Here is an 18,667-nt window from a genome sequence, read left to right on the forward strand (position 1 = left end):
GTTGAGTGATCATGGAAATGCAACCGCGCCCCCTCCAAGGATCAGGGGCAGACCAAGAGGGCCCTAAGCACTGGGCAACCAGCAGCCACCACAGAGAACAGAACCCAGACAGCCTACTGCAGAGATGGCCACTCACCTGCCCAGAAAGAGGCAGTGGAAGACCGCAGCCACCACTGCAGCGTGCAAGCTCTGGGTACTAGGGGCAGGAGTGTGCCAGGCACTGCCCCCCGAGTATGATTCTGGGACAGAACCCATTGCTTCGAGAGCCCAAGAGCCACCCACTGCCCCAGGTAAAGCTCAGCCCAACACCCGAGAGGGCAGGCTTGGCCCGGACAGCCACCAATCGTGGGTTGGCGCCCGCCCAGGTGCCCCTGGCTAAGCACACCAGAGATCACAATGTCCTCCACCCCAATTCATTCAGCCCTCTAAAACTTACACCCCAGACCCTCCCCAACCCGTCTTACACCTTAAAGCCCTTACTTCCAACCCAATAACCTAACTCTTTCTGAGAAATTTCAAAGCAAATAGTAGATGAATGAATGAATGAATGAATGAATGAATGATGTGTCATTTTATAAACACAACATATAATTTATTTAATAAAAAAAACACAACCTAGTGAGCTTGATCTTGTACAGCACATCGAGTTTTATGTATGAAATGTGCTTTATGAATCAATTTTTCTTTCTTGTCCCTGATTTTTGTGGAGATTTGGGATACTGGAAACCAAGCAGACAACAAACTTTGAATTGTATTATCTTGTGGGAATATCCTGCTGTAGTTGTTGGATCAGTGGCTTTTTTCACCTTAAAGTCACGGCTAAATAATTCTATATGATATCTCCAGATAACGTAACATTACTGGATATTCGTGAAAATACAATTTATTAACCTGACCCACATAAAAATCTTTGTATACAGTTGTGCTGACATCAAAGCCATGAAGATTATATTCTAAGCAGGGTCTGTGATTTATCTCCAGCTACTTGGTTAACTGCAATATTAATCATGCACAGAACTGTGCCTGCTGTATAACCTAAAACCTGCAAATGTGACCAACTCCCCCATGCTTCTGACACCCCTGTTTATGTTCTGCAAGATAAAGAAAAAATGCATGGCTGATGACCTTGTTTCATTTTAACCGTTCATGTTAGGTACAGTATATTACTCTTCAAAGTATTTGCACCACTTGGTTGCATGCAGCTGTGGGATTAAACTGGAGACTTGTCTCACATGGCATTATATGCCTCCAATAAACAAGACATTAAATTTGTACAAGTTTAAGCAATAAGATAAAAAATGCTAGCATTTAATAATTACTGCTGGGGTGATAAGCTGAGATGTAGTCTCAGCTCAGATGGATTGTCCTTTCTTTGCTCTTGAGGTGTCTGCAATCAAATCTTATCCTGCTGCAGTGCTGGTGTGAGTGTTGTGGCTAGTCTTCTAGGTTTACACATAAGTGTCAGGTGCTCTGGGCTCACTGGTAAACACACACCATTGTGCTGACAGGGAAATGTGGCACTAAAAATATAAAAATGTTCTGCCTACTTTTCCAGAAGAATTGTGGACAATCCCAAAAATGGGACTGTAGGCTTGCATACAAACCTCAACAAGTTTACACACAGGAAGAAATATATGTCTGCACGGGACGGTTATCCTTAGGTACTGTGAGCAAAGTTCTGAAGAATGATGCTTCATGCAAATGTATGGCTTTAGTTGTCCCACTGTACTGTATTTAACAGGGATTTACGGACAGAAATTGACACTCTTCTCATTATACCCACATTTTAATTTTATGATTTTACACAGTTATTGTATAAAATCTTCAAGGGAAAGATATTTTACAAATGAACATAAACCTTTGATCAGATGAAGAGATACAATCTGAACTGTATTTAGATCTCTGTCTGGTTCTGACGTCCTTAAATGTGTGCTATAGTGCAGTCCAGTATGCATGTTCTTAAATGACAGAACATGGAGAGCATGACAACGTAACCTTGTTTTTTTTTTTATCTTTTTAGTAACATGATTCAGTTTCTATACCTGATTTATTATGATTAGATCGACAGTTATCTAATAAAGTCACAAAATACAGAAAACATCATGACCAATTACAGATATTTTTTTTTCAAAATTACTTTAAAAAGCCCCATTATCAGCAGTGAGAGGCAATGACACTTCTCCTGGAAAAGGCTGGTATCACCAGGAAACCTGATTATGGGAAAACGCTTTTGAGCCAGAAAAGAAAAAGAAAAGTTGTATTGCATAAGAAGATTAAATAAAGCAAATTGTGCACAGCTGACCTTCTGGGGAAAGGATGCTGGCAGACAGACATAGGATGGACTGGTAGCTGTACCAGCTGTTCACCACATGTTACACTGCCTGTGTTATGATGGTAAAGCTAGATATTATAGTGCAATTTAATGAAATAGAAATGTGCAACAGTTTATCTTGTTTTATGTTTTTGCTTTTATTTCTGTTTTTTAATTTCTCAGAATATTTTACATATGTTGTGCATGCCTTTGTGTGTTTTTAAATTGTGAAGCACGCTGACCAACAAAACGTGCTTTACATAAAAGTTGCCTTGCCTAATTTAATGAAAGGCAGCCATTGTTGTTGTGTAAGAGATTTCAGTTTGCCACCAAAGGGAGAAAATTTGTAAAAACAGAAAATAGAATGATGTCTATTTATGCATAAAGTATAAGCGGATGTGTGAATGTGTGTTTGTGTGAAGCTTACAGGCCTGGCTGGCATTGTGTCTTCAAGTATGTTTGGGCTTATCAATCATGATATAGCTCATTCCCTCTGTAGCAGGGGCTCAGTCACATGTCCCATCCAGCTGTTGTTTACTTGTCCTGCTGCACTTCTCATCAGCACTTTAAACCAAATGTTTTTTAGAATCCCAACTAAAAACTCATAGCTATGGACACGGAATAGACAGAATCAACAACAAAAGACCCATTTCATTTTGTAATTTTTGATTTGTGAGAATTTAGACCAACAGTTTATTGATCCATCTTGTCCATTGAGTAACAGAAGGTCCATAAAGGTAAAAGTTGAAAGCAATCCATCAGTGATCGTATATTCTGGCTCTGAAACCTAATTTTCTTGAAAGCGTTCTCATGGTTATACCATCAGTCAGGGACTGGGTGCTGCCAACTTCCCACAACCACTGACTCTGATATACAGTGACAGTTTGCATCCTTTCGAAACGGAGCCTCTTGGTATTGATAGTATTCTGCCAGTCGGGCTTCACATATGATGCATGACAGTGTGATGTAAGAAGATGGTCTGCTTGGTCTGCTGCTATAGCAGATTTATTACAGGTTTGTATCAGCAATGGATCATACAGTATCTAAGAATCTATCCACTGTCTCCAACAAACTGAGAGTATGTAAAGATATATTAACATTGTTCAAGATACAGTTTTTCTCTTTTAGACTGTTGTTCCTTTCCTTTTTCTGTATTGTTAAAAATTTAAATTACTTTAAATGAAGATAAATCGAATATTGTACCAGCTGATTAATGATAATGTGCAAAAACCTATTTATTTATCTAACTTTTAAAGCAGACTTTTACATGATTCAGAAAGTTTAGGCATTCAGTATGCATGACCATCCCTCATGACAGCACCGGATGCAGATTGGACATGACTCTTCTACATAACGGGAAGTCATCAGTGGGTTTGGGCCTTGACTCCCCCTCTAAAGCCAGGCAGATTAATTATCAAAATGGCAGTTGCCTCATACCAGTGCAGAGATTACAGCAATTTCCATAACACATCCAGTGCTGTGAACATCAGATGACAGCTTTGTTATTGGCAGAGAAAAGTTAGTAGGCACTGATATGGCACAATCCTTTAAAAACAAACCCACACATTTTAACATGCTTTTGTCAACAGATGCGTTATTGGCAGAATATTTGGCTTTTGGTCTTCAGTTAAAAGCCTAACTTCTAAACTCTTTAACACGGACTCCATCTCAAATGAGTGTTTCACCAGTGCATTTGGCAAAAACATCAATTTAAGTTTTCCTTAAGAATAAGTAAACATTTCTTTTCGGTAAAGTGTTTCAGTAAAGCTCTGGGAAAGTTTTCATCTAGACTGTGACGAGTGATGCTTTGTAGAGATCCAAATATTTAGATGGGAGATAATCCAGAAAATGAATGTATCAAAGAATAAATAGGTTAATAAAAATATGCTAATTTGGTAATAAATCACAAAAAGAGCTCTATCCTAATAGCATCTAAAGACTGTATTTGAATCCTCTTTCCCGCTATAACTGGACCTTATATTAAACTGATGATGAAACAATGTCTGACTTTTTAATCTTGCCAGATGTTTCCCTGTCCTTTGCAATAATTTGTCTGTGTTGGCGTCTGGCCACTTTGTGTTGTCCAGGTAGTTTATAATTAGCTTGTGGGACTAGAGTCACTACTCAAAGTTGATCAACACAGGTTACTTGTGTATGTATATGTGCTAAAAGTATATATGCCTATGCAGGTAAGTGAGTATAAACAGGTATATGACTACTACATACATGTATCTCTATATTTATTTTTGTTCTGTATTTATTTATCTTTTTCTAAAATAATATTTTTTGAAAACTGAAAATTAAGAGATTTATGTACCAACTGTAAGGAAGATAAAATTATGATTATAAAGGGGGGCAGGAATAAATGAGTTTTTACTTCATCCCACTCCTTTTCGGAGTCTGTAGTAACAGTTACTCTTTTTTTTTAAATCTGTTGATTAATTTGTGTTATTTTTTGTTTGAAATGAAGAAATATCAGTCAGTCAGTCAATACACACACACACACACACACACACATATATATATAAATGTGTATATATATATATATATATATAGAGAGAGAGAGAGAGAGAGAGAGAGCCTCAGCACACATTAGAGATAATTTAAACAAATTTGTTGAATGTCTAACTGAAATAATTAAATCAATCCATGATTCTATTTTTAATAAATCTTTATTCAGTTAAATCCAATTCCAGTTCAAATTAAGTTCAGAACAACTTTTTCCTGTTCAGCTTCTTTCGGTCCAATTCATATGACAGAGTTTCTGACACATAACTGATTAACTCATCTATGAAATGACTCAGTGGAAGACCTTCATTTAATCTTGTTTACGCTGATTAAGCCTGCTCTGCGGGTTTGACCTTATGAATATGTTCCTGTGATGACCAATCCAACAACTGTTTCAAAGAATTGAGAAATCCTGGATCATGCCAAACCCCTCACAATTTAATCCTGTTTAATCGTTAATCCAAGTAACAGAGAACAGACCTCGGCTTGTGACACTAGGGCTCTCTGGTCTCTATAAATGATGTGAAACCAATAAAAATAAACTAATTTACTTTTAAGGTCTTAGATTCCTGAATTGTAAATACAATAGTATTATTAATCTTGTTCATATGAATAAGGTATATTTGATGTGAAGGTATTGCTATACTGTGCATAAAATGACAAAAAAGAGGCTACTAAAAATGGAACCAGTTCATTCTCACAAAGTAAATTTAATATGGAGAAATATTAGTTCCGCTGAAAAAGAGCCATGATTAAACTTCAAAAAATACAAGTGATTTAAATTTTGGTTCTGTAAAACACAAACTCCTGGCTTCTTAATACAACAAAGTGATCTCCAATGGTAGCATCAACTGGGGAAAAGAAACTGGAGACAAGACAAGACAAGTCAAGACAAGAAAAGCTTTGACACCTCACGCTAACACTTGAAGCTAGCAGAATTGAGCCGACGTGTTGTTGGTTAAATGTTCTACTGATGTCAAGCCTGATGAGCTAAGTGAGTCATTAGTGATAGATTCATTAGCTTGAGATCGAAGTGGGGCACCTTGCCACTGTGAGCCTTTTAATTATTTACGAGGATGAGCTCAAAGGACATTTAAAGCTTTGTCGTGTGTCTCTTTTTGCCTTAATAAACATGAAACATAGTATTTTAAATTCCCCAAAAATTTACACCACAGATAGCAGTTCTTTTCACTGGTTTAGATAAGATTATTACCGGTGATGAAATGTTTCTTCTGACACAGCCTTGGAAGCACCCAACCACTGATTGACACCTCACTCAGAGAGTGAGCTCAAGGGAACTTCAGTTGTGGGTATTTAAATAAAGGACAAAAATGTATCTACTGCAGCAGCTTAGAATTAAAACCTTATGGGTACACAAGATTTTATATTTATTTATATTTCTTTTAAAAGGGAATTTATCAACAAAAAGTACAGACAACTCTGAAAAAAATACATGTTTATTTGAGGGTGGCTGTTTAAACGTGACACTAGAAACTTTAAAAATCTGATTCTCAATAGTAAATTAAACATTAAGGGATCATGAGAAGATGGCTGTGACCAGGAGCTTCTTATCTAACTTTCTGATCGACAGAATCCAATAAATATTGCATTGGTTTAGATAGCTCTGGTAATCTATGCCACCAGTCATTGCACCAGAAACACAGTTTCTATCCCTCTGGCACAAAGATGCTTTAAGCTGCAAAGTCCACAAAAAATGAGAAGCTGACAACACATTTGCAGTAATAACAATCCAAATATTTGTCTTTGTTATCTGGGATGGGAAAGAAATGAGACCCTGTTTTTACTCTACTGCTGATTCAGCTCCTCGGGGAAACAAAAAAAAAAAGAAAAGAAAAAAAGAAGAAGAAAAACAGCAGGGGTATTTTTATATAGTGAATAAAATTCTTATTTAAGTCAGGAATTGAAGTTAGTCTGATTTTTACACCAATATGTGGACCTTCCTGTACCAATTATAATAGAATGCATTACTGCCTGTAAACATTTCAGTACAATATGGATGATGACAAATTACCATATGAAGGTGTAGCTTATACTTGTTAAAAAGCAATCTTATAATGAGCTGTCTAGAATCAATCACCTTTTATGTAATATGTAAATAAAATGAAGCTGTTAGGACAAACATGTTGTGATAGCCCTCATGAGATAGCCCTTAAAGCACTTAATACACAGATTGATGATTCTGAGGTGATTCTTACTGATATAGGAGCATGTCTCCAATCTCTTCCTGCCAGTAGCTCTTAAAATTACACATGTTTAATGGGCCTTTCTCACAATGAACATTTGACATGTCAGAACGGGAAAAGCACAGATGTGACTAACAGTAGTGATCCAATCAAGCTGGTAAGCCTTGACAATCCGGCAACATGCAGAGCAGCAGGGGCCTGGAACCGGATCAGCCAACTAATATCATTAGTAACTGTTCAGTTTTTCAAGAATTTCAAACTAATTTTTAACAAAATTTTACAAGTTTAAAAAAAATTTGAATAAATAAATAAATAAATAAATAAGTAATAAAAAAATAGTATGCTGCTGGCAGACCTCAAATCCTCAGCATTACAGCTCATTTCCAGGAAAAACTATGTGAAACGAAAACATTTCTGACTGTGACAGTGTGTGAATTATATTCTATTGCTGAATAGAAAAACTAAACAGACTTTACAAAGATTTTCACAGGTCTTGCAAGATCGCTGTCAACATGGTTACTATGGACACTGCTGTGTGCATTTTTTTCACAGTTTGCAATGGCATCCTCTTAAGTACTTTAATATTTTGGCCTGGTTTTTTTATCTCCTAGTGGTGACTTGAAAATACACTTCTGAGATATTTAAAAACTAATCATGTGTGCAGATCAAATTTACTGCTTTACTTTGATTTATTTAAAGCAGTAAGTCTAGTGTGATTAATTATAAGTCTTGCTGATTATGAAAGCTTGTATAATGCAGGGGTTCCCAAACTTTCCCATGCTAAGGCCCCCCCAAAAACCATTAGCGTCTGGCCAGGGACCCCCAAGCCCACAGACAATGCTACAAAAAGTAACATCAACTTTTATAATGTATAAAAGTCGATGCTTTTATTCACTATTCAATAATATCACATTTGTTTAGCATAAAAATATTATTATATTATTAAGAAAATATCTTTTCAGCACTGTATATTCCCGCTAATAAATAAACGTATGACAGATAAGAACAGAACAAATTAAATCAAAACTCTTTTGGGTGTGTGCACGTGTGTGTGTGTGTCTGTGTCTGGGAGTGACAGACAGAGATAACAAGAGTGGGACACTAGAGTCTCCAGACAGAGAACACTTTTCAGGCAATCATGGCCATTTTTCTGTATGGCTATAAAGTCATACCTAATGTATGCTGCATCATCTTTTAGGATTTAGTTGGCCATGAGTTTTTAGGTTTTCTTGCAGCAGAGTCCTCCATGGCGGGGCTGTAGGTCTGTTCCTTTGGTCTATTTTTTGTCAAAATCCTGTCGCTAGCCAGCTACACACTAGCTTGAGGAGCAGTGCAGCCAGATAACGACAAGTCTCCATAGATTATGATGTCATCATGACAAATTTTTCAACATGACTAATTTACTTTTTCTTTTCTTTTATCTGCCCTATAATTTTCTGAGCAGACCTAGCACCCCCTGGTGGCCCCTACTTTGAAAACCACTGGTATAGTGTATTATGGGGAGAGTGGCAACATCTGGTTAGGATGCCTCCAGGACATCTCCCTGGTGAGGTATTCCATGTACCTCCCACTGGATGTACGCCCCAGAGAAGACCCATGACACATGTGTGTGCAGATCAAATTTACTGCTTATTACTGACAGCAGCTGAAGGGACTACTTACTTGGCTGGCATGGGAACGCCTCAGGATCCCTCCAGGATGAACTGGAAGAAGTGTTCGGAGAAAGTCTGGGTTTTCCTGTTTTGGCTGCTGCCCCGCGACCCGATCGCATATAAGTGGAAGAAAATGGATGGGTAGATGGATATTAGCAGTAAATTGACAGAAACACAAAATAACGTTATTCTAGTGCAAAATAGTTTATCAAAAAATGTTAACTTTTTCTCTCATAACTGATGTCTTGTGTTGCTGGAAATACGTATCAAATCCAATGAAAAATTGTGTATAACTTTTTATATAATATTCTAAGAACAAGTAATGAGAATACGTTGTTCTGTTAGACTGAATGAGGAATAATCCTGTATGGAAACTTCATCCAGATATTTCAGGGAACACAGAAGGTATAAAAATGTAAGTCAAATTTATAATGTGTAAATAAAACACAGTATTAATTCATTCAGGTATCATGTAAAAATCACCCATGAATTCCTCTGGCATTTGAAAAAAAACAAACTAAAGGCAAAAGTTATTATTTGATTGGTCGAAGTTGCTGTGGCACCTTCATATAAATGGCTGCCTTATAAGCTGAATGAAAACGTGAAAGTTCAGAGATTAAAAGAAGTCACTGTGAACTGACCTTGACTCCTGCTTGACCCCTGCTGAACTGGATCTGTTTCAATCTGATTGCATCTCTTTGACTTCCTTGTCAATGTTAAACCTCTAAGTGCAGCCCTGGGAGACGATTTTACTTAATCAACTCCAAAGTAGTTCTGTTGAATCTATATTAAAATTCTCATCACACAAGATTGTTTTTCAGCAGTGCATGTGTAGTTCCACATTTTCTCTTTGTTTATCATCATATATGAAATATATAAGCCTGAATGTTGTCACTCTTCCAAGGTGAATATTTGGTAATGGGTAAAGCTGCTGGGAGCCATTTCTTTGGGGAGATTTAACCTTGCTGTTTTGCTGGGGCAGCACACCAAAACACCAGGAAGTCTTACTGGCATGACAGAAAGGAAAAATATAGAGAGCTGAGCTGAGGCTGTTGAAGAAGAGGATGAAAAGAACAGGAAAAGGGGAGGGCTGCAGTGTCACCATTAAAATACCAGCTGAAAAGACAATTTTAGAGGGAGGCTCAGTGTTTAGAAGGAAAAGACAGAGGGTGGATGAGGGAGGAGATGACATCACGGGTTATGTATCGCAATCTGTTCTGCATAATAACTATTTACTTCATTCACTCAACTTTAGACTAGGAACATGTCATATCCGCTCACCCTAAAACGCTTTGAATTCATCCTGAATAATTCCCTCCTGTTACATGCTCCAAATGCATGCAGACACACACACACACAGAAATATATACAAGCATGCACATATATGCTTTGCAGCTGCCTGTGGACTGTGACTGGAAAACCTCACATCACCATGGATTATGGGATTTTCCCAACAGCCACTAAAACCAGTAGCTTTTAACCTTTAGGTGATTTGACTTTTGGAGCCTTGATTATTTAGACTCCTCTCATTCTCAGCCAGGATGCAGCAGTTGTTTTTTTCTAGTGTTTCAGCTGGCTTGTATCATTAAATAAATGTGAATAATTTCCAGATATGATTTAAATGTTTGTATATATTATGTATTATTTTCAAAAAGTCACATTATTCAACTTTAGTCCATTTGAGTTTGCACAATGTTAAGCTTTTACGCTGAAATGTTAGCCTCATTCATGTATGACAGGAACCCAATACAGACACTGACATTGTCTCAGATAAAGTCTCATAGCAATTTGGCAAATAGTCAAATTATTTGCACTTCAGGGACACACACACACACCCCCTCCCCCCCAAAAAAATAAAAATAAAAATCTTGCTAAAGTGGTCAGGGATTCTGTAAGATAATGCTGTGCATGGTTTGGATTACAAGGGGAGCTAACACTCAGCAGAGACTAAAGGGGGAGGTCTAAAAAAACAAAGTTTTATTTTATTTTCCATATGGGCTCCTGATGTCTCTTAATAAAAATCAAATTAATTAGTCAGTGTTTATTAATTTATTAAGTACAATTTCCCAAAAAAAAAAAAAAAATAAAAAATTTACAAATTGAGACTGTTTTGCATTGATTCCTTCTGTGGGCATCCATGTGTAGCGGCCCTGCACTCCAGTTATTTACGCAGCTGCTTGTACAGCTTATTTGTGATGTGTGAGTGGGTCAGTATCAACTTTGTTACCGTGGAATACTGTAATAAAAACATTTTTACAGCCATGTAGCGGTTACTAACTTAGGGTAGGCTAATTAATAGGACTGATCCGCATTTTTTCATTTTGATGGTAATGCAAGTGCTATACTCATTGCACAAAACCCCCAGAACTAAGACAGGCAGTCCATTCCATTTAAATAAGACAGACTCACTCCAGAGGCCATCTTGGGCTGGTGTTATTCCTAAAGTGATCCTGTTTTTCAGTTACCTTTAATTTACTTCCAATGTAAATAGATGAGGTGTAATAACTGTGGGATCAATTATCCATTATTAGATTAATTAATTTATGATCATTTTCATATAAACAACTTGAAACATTCCTCAGCTGATTTTCTTAAATATTCTCCATTTTTTAGGCACCATGACTGGCTAGCCCCTCAAGTAGAAGGCTAAGAAGCCTACGCGCACACACACACACACACACACACACACACACACACACACACACACACACACACACACACACACACACACACACACACACACACACACACACACAAACTGATAAACACTTTGCTCAGCAAGGCTTGGGTGGCTCACTCCTCTGAATGTTCTGAAAGACGCAACCCATCAAGGGATCAACGGACGTCAGTAAATCCATTACTAAAAATACATGCCAATCCTTTGGGATTACTATGCTTAGCAAGTGGACACTGTGCATGCCACAAATCTGGAATTAGGCAGTGAAAGGCTGTCAATGGTCCATCAACACCTGATCCACTGTCTAGGCATATGTTTTCTCAGGCCAAAGGTGCTGGTGACTGTCACTTTATTGGATCTGCACCAAGTGTTACAGTTATGTTTATTTTTCTTGAAGAAGGTTGTCCAAGAAATAAAGAACGCGTGACTTAAAGGCTTTGTTAATTTGTTTCTGTTATGTGGTATAATTGAGCCAGACGGACATACGGTGAACTTTAATGTCCTGTTCAACTGAAATTAAACCTACAGTGTTGTGCTAGTTTCAGCAGATTTGGTTACAAAGGCTCAGAGATAACGGTGCAAAGATTGATTTCTTTGTGGGTATGAGTTGCGTAAAGTCACTGTAAAAATTATTTTACATTAAATGTTGCTGCAGTACTTATACTAAAATGCAGCAGTTGGTGCAGCTTAGTCCTGGAGCCTATTATAGTATTAGGATTGACTGCTGTGTTTTAGTTCCAGTATAGGCTGCATAATACTTACAGCATGTAATAGTATAATTGTGAATGCTGGAATTATATTGTTTTAGAACAAGAAAGTTCACAACAAAATGTTCATCTAATGCTAATTCATAAAATAAATGCCTAGCAAAGCAAACGATTGCATCAAATCTTCTTTTCAATTCCATCCACTGTCCTGAGTGGGTGAGTGAGCGTAAAGAGCAAAACTTTCTTTTAATAGGAAGAAACTTCCAGCAGAACCAGACATACTGTAGGTAGGTTAGTCATGCTTTAAATTGTTTAGAGGGCAGGTAACAGGCCAATAAGCGCTATTGGCCAGGGATTCAGCCACCTGCTGATCAGGAAAAAAGAGAAAATCAGAGTAAAGAAATTAAAAGGGAAGAAAAAAAGTTCAAAAAAGGAGGTCAATGTGTTTGGACTAAAGCAGCAGAAATAAATCAGCCCTGATTTTAACCACATTTTTAGTTTGATAAAAGTGAAGGTTATTACTCTTTATTTTGTTTAAGCTAAAAATGTTGTTCAAATAAAATAATGTAAAATAAAATAAAATAAAATTTAAAAAGGAAAATGTTAAGCCAAATCTTAAAGAGAAAAGAAGGTTGTTTGCCTCCTTAACCCAAACTAGCTGGATCCACAATATGGGGCCTGGTAACTGAAGCTTGTGCTTCTCGTTGTACTTTTAACAACTCTAGGAACACGAACCCACAGTCTCAGAAATCCTCTACTGGAAAAAATGGTCTTTAAGTTCATCACTAAGTGCTTAACATGTGAATAGAACAATCTTATATTCAGTTCTGTATGTAACTGGGAACCAGTGAATACACGCTAAAAGAAGAAATATTTTTCTTGCTCATTCCAACCAGAACCCTAACAACAGCATTAAGGATAATTTATTTTTTGTTGTTTATTTTACCTTTTGATGTGAAGGAAACAATTTATTCATTCAGTTATTCAATTATTAAATTATTCATTCATTCATTCATTCATTCATTCATTCATTCATTCATTCATTCATTCATTCATTCATTCATTCATTCATTCATTCATTCATTCATTCATTCATTCATTCATTATGCTGCTTAGTCCATTTCAGGATCGCGGGAAAACAGGAACCTTTCCCAGCACTTATCCCAGGGTGGACACTGGACAGCTCACCAGTCCAGTGTAGAAAACAATTTAATATGAATTATAAAAAAAATCATAAAAAGGATCATTTGTGCAAAGAAAAATCACTGTTTCAAAATATATTTTTTACATGGCATAATTTTGTTTTTATTTATTCTCTTTTTTTTATTACAATGTCTTTATTAATGTGCCCAACAAAATTTGATGTAGATAAATCTTCAACACAACACCATACATATTTAATTTAAACTATGGCCATCAGTTCATTTTATCTTAATTTTGCTATTACTGTTGACAAGTCAAACATTGGCCTATATATCCATGCATCAATTATAAAAAAATATTTTTGATGAACTTTTAATCTTTCTAAAGGTGTGCAACGTTGTTGTTTCAAAAAAATGATATGAGATGCACATTATTGCATCATCTGTGATATATACCATTATGTCAAACTGTAAGCAAACTAAGAAGTTTATTATTTTCAAGAAAGAAGTGATAAGATACTTACAATAATTAAAAAAAAATCTACTATGCATACAAAAACAAAAACCAAGAATAACAATCTTACAACTGCACATGACAACAGCAATAACATTAAAAACTCACAACAGGTAAGCTGTTGCAGTAGCATTTTGCTATGATGTCATGTATTAATATAGAAGCTAACTCTTTTTAAGCTTCTATATTAATACATGACATCATAGCAACTACAGGTTGTGTTCAGGAATACTCCCTGACTGAATGATATTTTAAGTAATCATGTGGGTGTTATGAAGCATGTTGTAGCTCCACTTCTGGAGTTGATGAATGGATAATTTTTACTTTGGATAATTCCCAGCATGCACCTAACTGATCTTAGATTTTAAATCTGTACAGAGTGGTTTAATAAAAGGCAGTAATTTATAGTTAACAGATTAATTTTCAATTAGATCTACAGGAGTGTCAGCTTTATTGTAGGGGATTTAACACCATGAGGGAAAACTGCTTCTCAGATGATGGTTTGATTTCATGCAAGTCTGCTGATCTTAGCAGAAAAAATAAGTAATGACACAAAACAAAATTTAATCACTTTGGCAAAACATTTCACCATGTATATTATAATAATGAACTCTTGATGAGTGTTCAAAAATCAACTGCTGGAATGGTACTTTGTATTCATCAAAAATTGAATTTAATAGTCTGACATGTACATTTAACCTGAACCTGTTTTAACTCACAGAGGTCATTGCCGTCTACATCTATTTTAGTACCACGGCTGAAATTTTTCCTCTTTCAAGCATCTTGCACTATTGTCTTTTGTTCAAAATAATCATATAAAAATAATAATTTCACCTCTTCAAACTCACTGTTCAGCTTTTACAATTTTGAACTATTTTTGTAGGTAATCAAGATATTTAAAAGTTCTGGGATGATTTAGAGAAAAACACATTTCACAATTTTCGTGCATTTAATAGATCAATATGCTGAAAATAGCTGCGCCTCCAAAGACATCTACTAAATATGTGGCTCTGAAATCTGCAAACCTGCCTTCAAATATTTCTTTGCTTCTGAAGTCATTTAAAGGAATGTGTCAGAAGATGTCATTAGCTTAAAGATCCATGGAATCTCTTTCTTTATTGGTGCTAATAATCAGCAAGATAACCATTAATTCATGACATCGGCTCAAAGGTTAAGTGCAGCTGTAGCTTTATAGCTGTGTAATCTGTAAAAGGTTAAAAACAGCTCAGCTATGAGGATCTGCAGTAATTATGGTATGGTAATGCCAACTGCCACATTAACCCATCTGACATGAGACTGGTTTGTTTATTAGACTGAAACAGTCTCATCCTTTTTAACCCAAACTGCTGCAGCACAGAGTATGTCAACTAAATGAAATAATCTACTCATGAGATGTTTTTTTCTGACTTTATCTTCTGGATAAACCAACACATCCACAGTTGACATTGTTTCAACAGAAAGAAAAAACTCAGTTGGAGCTTCTCATAAGTTCAGTGAGATAAGACAGTGTGAATTTGCACAGTTCTCGAACTGGGTGCTTGTCATGATGTTAACAACTTAAAACTATTTGATTATAATTGTTTATTGGTAATTCTCTGTTTGTCCAAGTCCATTTCCTGATTAAGTGAACCCTGGCCTCAGCTGGTCCCTCTCCAGTGATGCAGCCTTATCCCTCAGGTCCATGATACCATGAAACTCTCAGCTGGAGACGGACCAAAGCCAGCAATCCTATTACAACACTACCATCTTCCCAACCCCAATCATGGTTTAATTAAAGTAGTTGGTCATGGGACAAGAGTCTAAAGAGGACAAGCAGTCATGTGTAGCAGTCATGTTTGGGTCAGAAGTTGGAAGATTTTTTTTTTATATCATAATTAGTTGATCTTTGAGTTGGATCTAGCAGATGTTTCTGTGTTACTGGAATAAGTGATTTACAGTCATTCAATCCAAATTAGCTAAATTCATAAATTCAAGTACAATGAATTTGGTTAAATAACAGATAGATATTGAAGCCTAATCTTCACTGAGGTAAGTAATTATGTTTTAAGTTGCACCATATCCTAATGTTTTGAGCACAAACAAAACAGCTTTGAAGATAAATGGGTTATATATTCAATAACTTACAGAAAACTTTTTAAAAAAAGTGTCCAAGGGGGAATTGTAACACAATGCTGCCATCATGTAGCTGCCTGATGCTTTATGTGGTATAAGCAATGGCTGGTGGTGGAACAACAGCCAAGGCAAGTATAGATTTTGTAAAGATTTAAAGTGCTTTGCAGACTAAAAGAAACATAATTTAACATCAAAAACAAATGAAAAAGGAAAAAGAAAGAACATTGGATAAAAAGCCATATGCAATATGTCATGTCCAGGTGAGATATTGATGGTAAACAGAGATGACTGGATGTAATCTTAGACAGACAGTGCAATTTCAGAAGGGCAAATGAGACCATCAGAACAATCTGGAACATATTTTGTTGTGCAGAGTGAGACATTAGGTCCAACCTTTTTTGTATATTCTAGATTATATTGTGAAGTGGCATCAAATTCCACAAGGATCAGCTTAAATGTGGAAGTTAAACTGCAACAAATGCAAAGCATGTTAAACTGTTTCATGTCAATGTTCAAGCAACACTATAAATGTTTGATCCAGGATCCAAGTATATTTTCTGTATGTCTTACAGTTAATATCATAAAATATTAAGGAAACTCACTGTCAATGCAGGGCATCATGGTATCAAACCTACAAGTTTGTATGTTTTGTACAAATGTTAATTCTTGGATTTTTACTTGTTCAATATCAGTATTACTTTAAGCCATAAATATTATGCAACATCTTTCTCTCCCAGTACCCCTCCCAGCCCCATTAACTGTGCAACTGAAGTTACACAAGCTTTGTGTAGGGGAAAACAGTTGGCACGCCAACTAATCCAACTCCACCCACACCATCTGAGAGAGAGATAAATAAAAAAATAAGGGATGTCTGTTTAAATTACGATAACATTTGGATCATTACATCATAATCCACATCCAAAACATGCAAAATATCCAAGCTAATACCCTCTGCAGTGATGTACGCAGCCAGCTGTGGTTTTATGTAGCCACGAAACGCCGATGGTACGGGTTCAGTGTCGGTGTGTCATGCCACGCTGTGGAAAAAAACAGCTGCAGCAGTTATGCTCTGACTGAACAGAAAAGATACTGCATTTATATTACCTTTCACCTACATTTAATAAAGCATGATTGTAAATAGTTCAGTATTCATTTATTTGTCAAACAAAATCCTCCAAAACAGAAAGAAAAAATATCATTTATTATTATTATGTTATTATTTTTGTAATAAAATTTACAGAAAAATATCTGCTTGGTGCAGAAGAGGTTTTCAGACCATTTACTTCACCAAAAGAAAAAGTACAACTGTATTATCTGAGAAAAAAGTCTTACACCAAGTGAATAAACTTGGAAAAAACTGTCTAATCAGTGACTTTGTGTCATGATACGTGGGCTTTGGTTTGGTAGTTTTGTTGTGTTATGTTCTTCTTTGTCTTGGTTTGGTTCTGTTTTGCTTTCTGATTCCTGTCATTGGTGCACCTGGTTTAATTTGCTCATTCACCTCAGATTAGTCCATCTGTGTGTATATATACACCTTGGTGTCCTTTTCTTGTAGCCAGTTCATTGTAGTCTTCATGTCTTTTAGTCTTCATGTCATGCTTTGTCGTGTATCTCTTGCCAAGTAATGTTTCTTGTCATGTTACATCCTCGTCGGGATTATTAAAAGCTTTATTCTGCACCCATCTGCCTCGTCAAGCCTGCGTTTGGGTCCACACCTCTTCCGTGCCTCATTCCTGACACTATGCTCCAACCGTTCTTACATGTATGTACTTTTCTTCTGTTTACTGCCATTGGAATCCACTTAATATTTTACAGAAAGTGTTTTTATTCTATTTTCAAAATGTGTTTATTAGTCACAACTGGCCACTAAAATCTTTGCTGAAGCTGTCAAAGAGGAAATGAAGACATGTTAATGGCTTTTAGTAGGAAATTTTGCATTTTACAATTGCTAGAAAGCAAATTAAATAATCATGGACCTGACTGAGACCCCACATAAACTATGCATGCCCATGATATTGACTAAGTTAAGACAAGGTTGTCTTGCTCTGAAACATAGCTTGCTTTATTTCTGATTTTACTTTGAAAATGGGCATCATGGAAATGACTGTGTATTGGAGAATACTTAAAACTAGCAACTGAAACTGGAAATTTTGAGATAGAGTATTTCATGGCTATGTTTATACAGTTTACAAATGAAACCAAAATCGTAGTGATATAGAATTATAATAGTGATAATTTCCATTTATATGATGCGAATTGAATTAATTTATACAACAAAATATGAAAGAAAGTGATGAGACTTAACCCTGATTAAGCCCTGATACCGACATTTGAACATCAAAATAGATTAAGAATTATTTCTTTTATTAAACCACAGGTTCAAAATACAACATTATCAGGGAGGATTTACACAGACACATTTTTTAAATAAATAACTTTTCTTGATTATATAAAAGAAAGGAAATAAGAGCTGGAAGTCTGAGAACTCTGTGTGCTTGGGATCACTGTCCTGTTGCATGAGCCAATTTGAGCCAAGCTTTAGCTGTTGAACAGATGGCCTCACATTAGACTCCACATACTTTGCTATACAGAGTAAATCATGTTCAGCTCAATGTGTGCAAGGTGCCCAGGTCCCATGGTAACAAAACAAGTCCAAATCATCACACCCTCCAGTTGTTGGAGGGGTAATGATTCCATGTCAGTAAATACCAAAGCTTTCATCAGTATCCTTATCCTATGTAGGCTATTGTAAATACTGGAATCAATACCAACTGTGCATGTTGTAGGATGTTAATGTCATTTAACCCAAAAATTCACAAATATGGCCACTGCAGCATGGA

This window comes from Melanotaenia boesemani, chromosome 19 (genome assembly GCF_017639745.1).
Source record: "Melanotaenia boesemani isolate fMelBoe1 chromosome 19, fMelBoe1.pri, whole genome shotgun sequence".
Lineage (NCBI taxonomy): Eukaryota > Metazoa > Chordata > Actinopteri > Atheriniformes > Melanotaeniidae > Melanotaenia > Melanotaenia boesemani.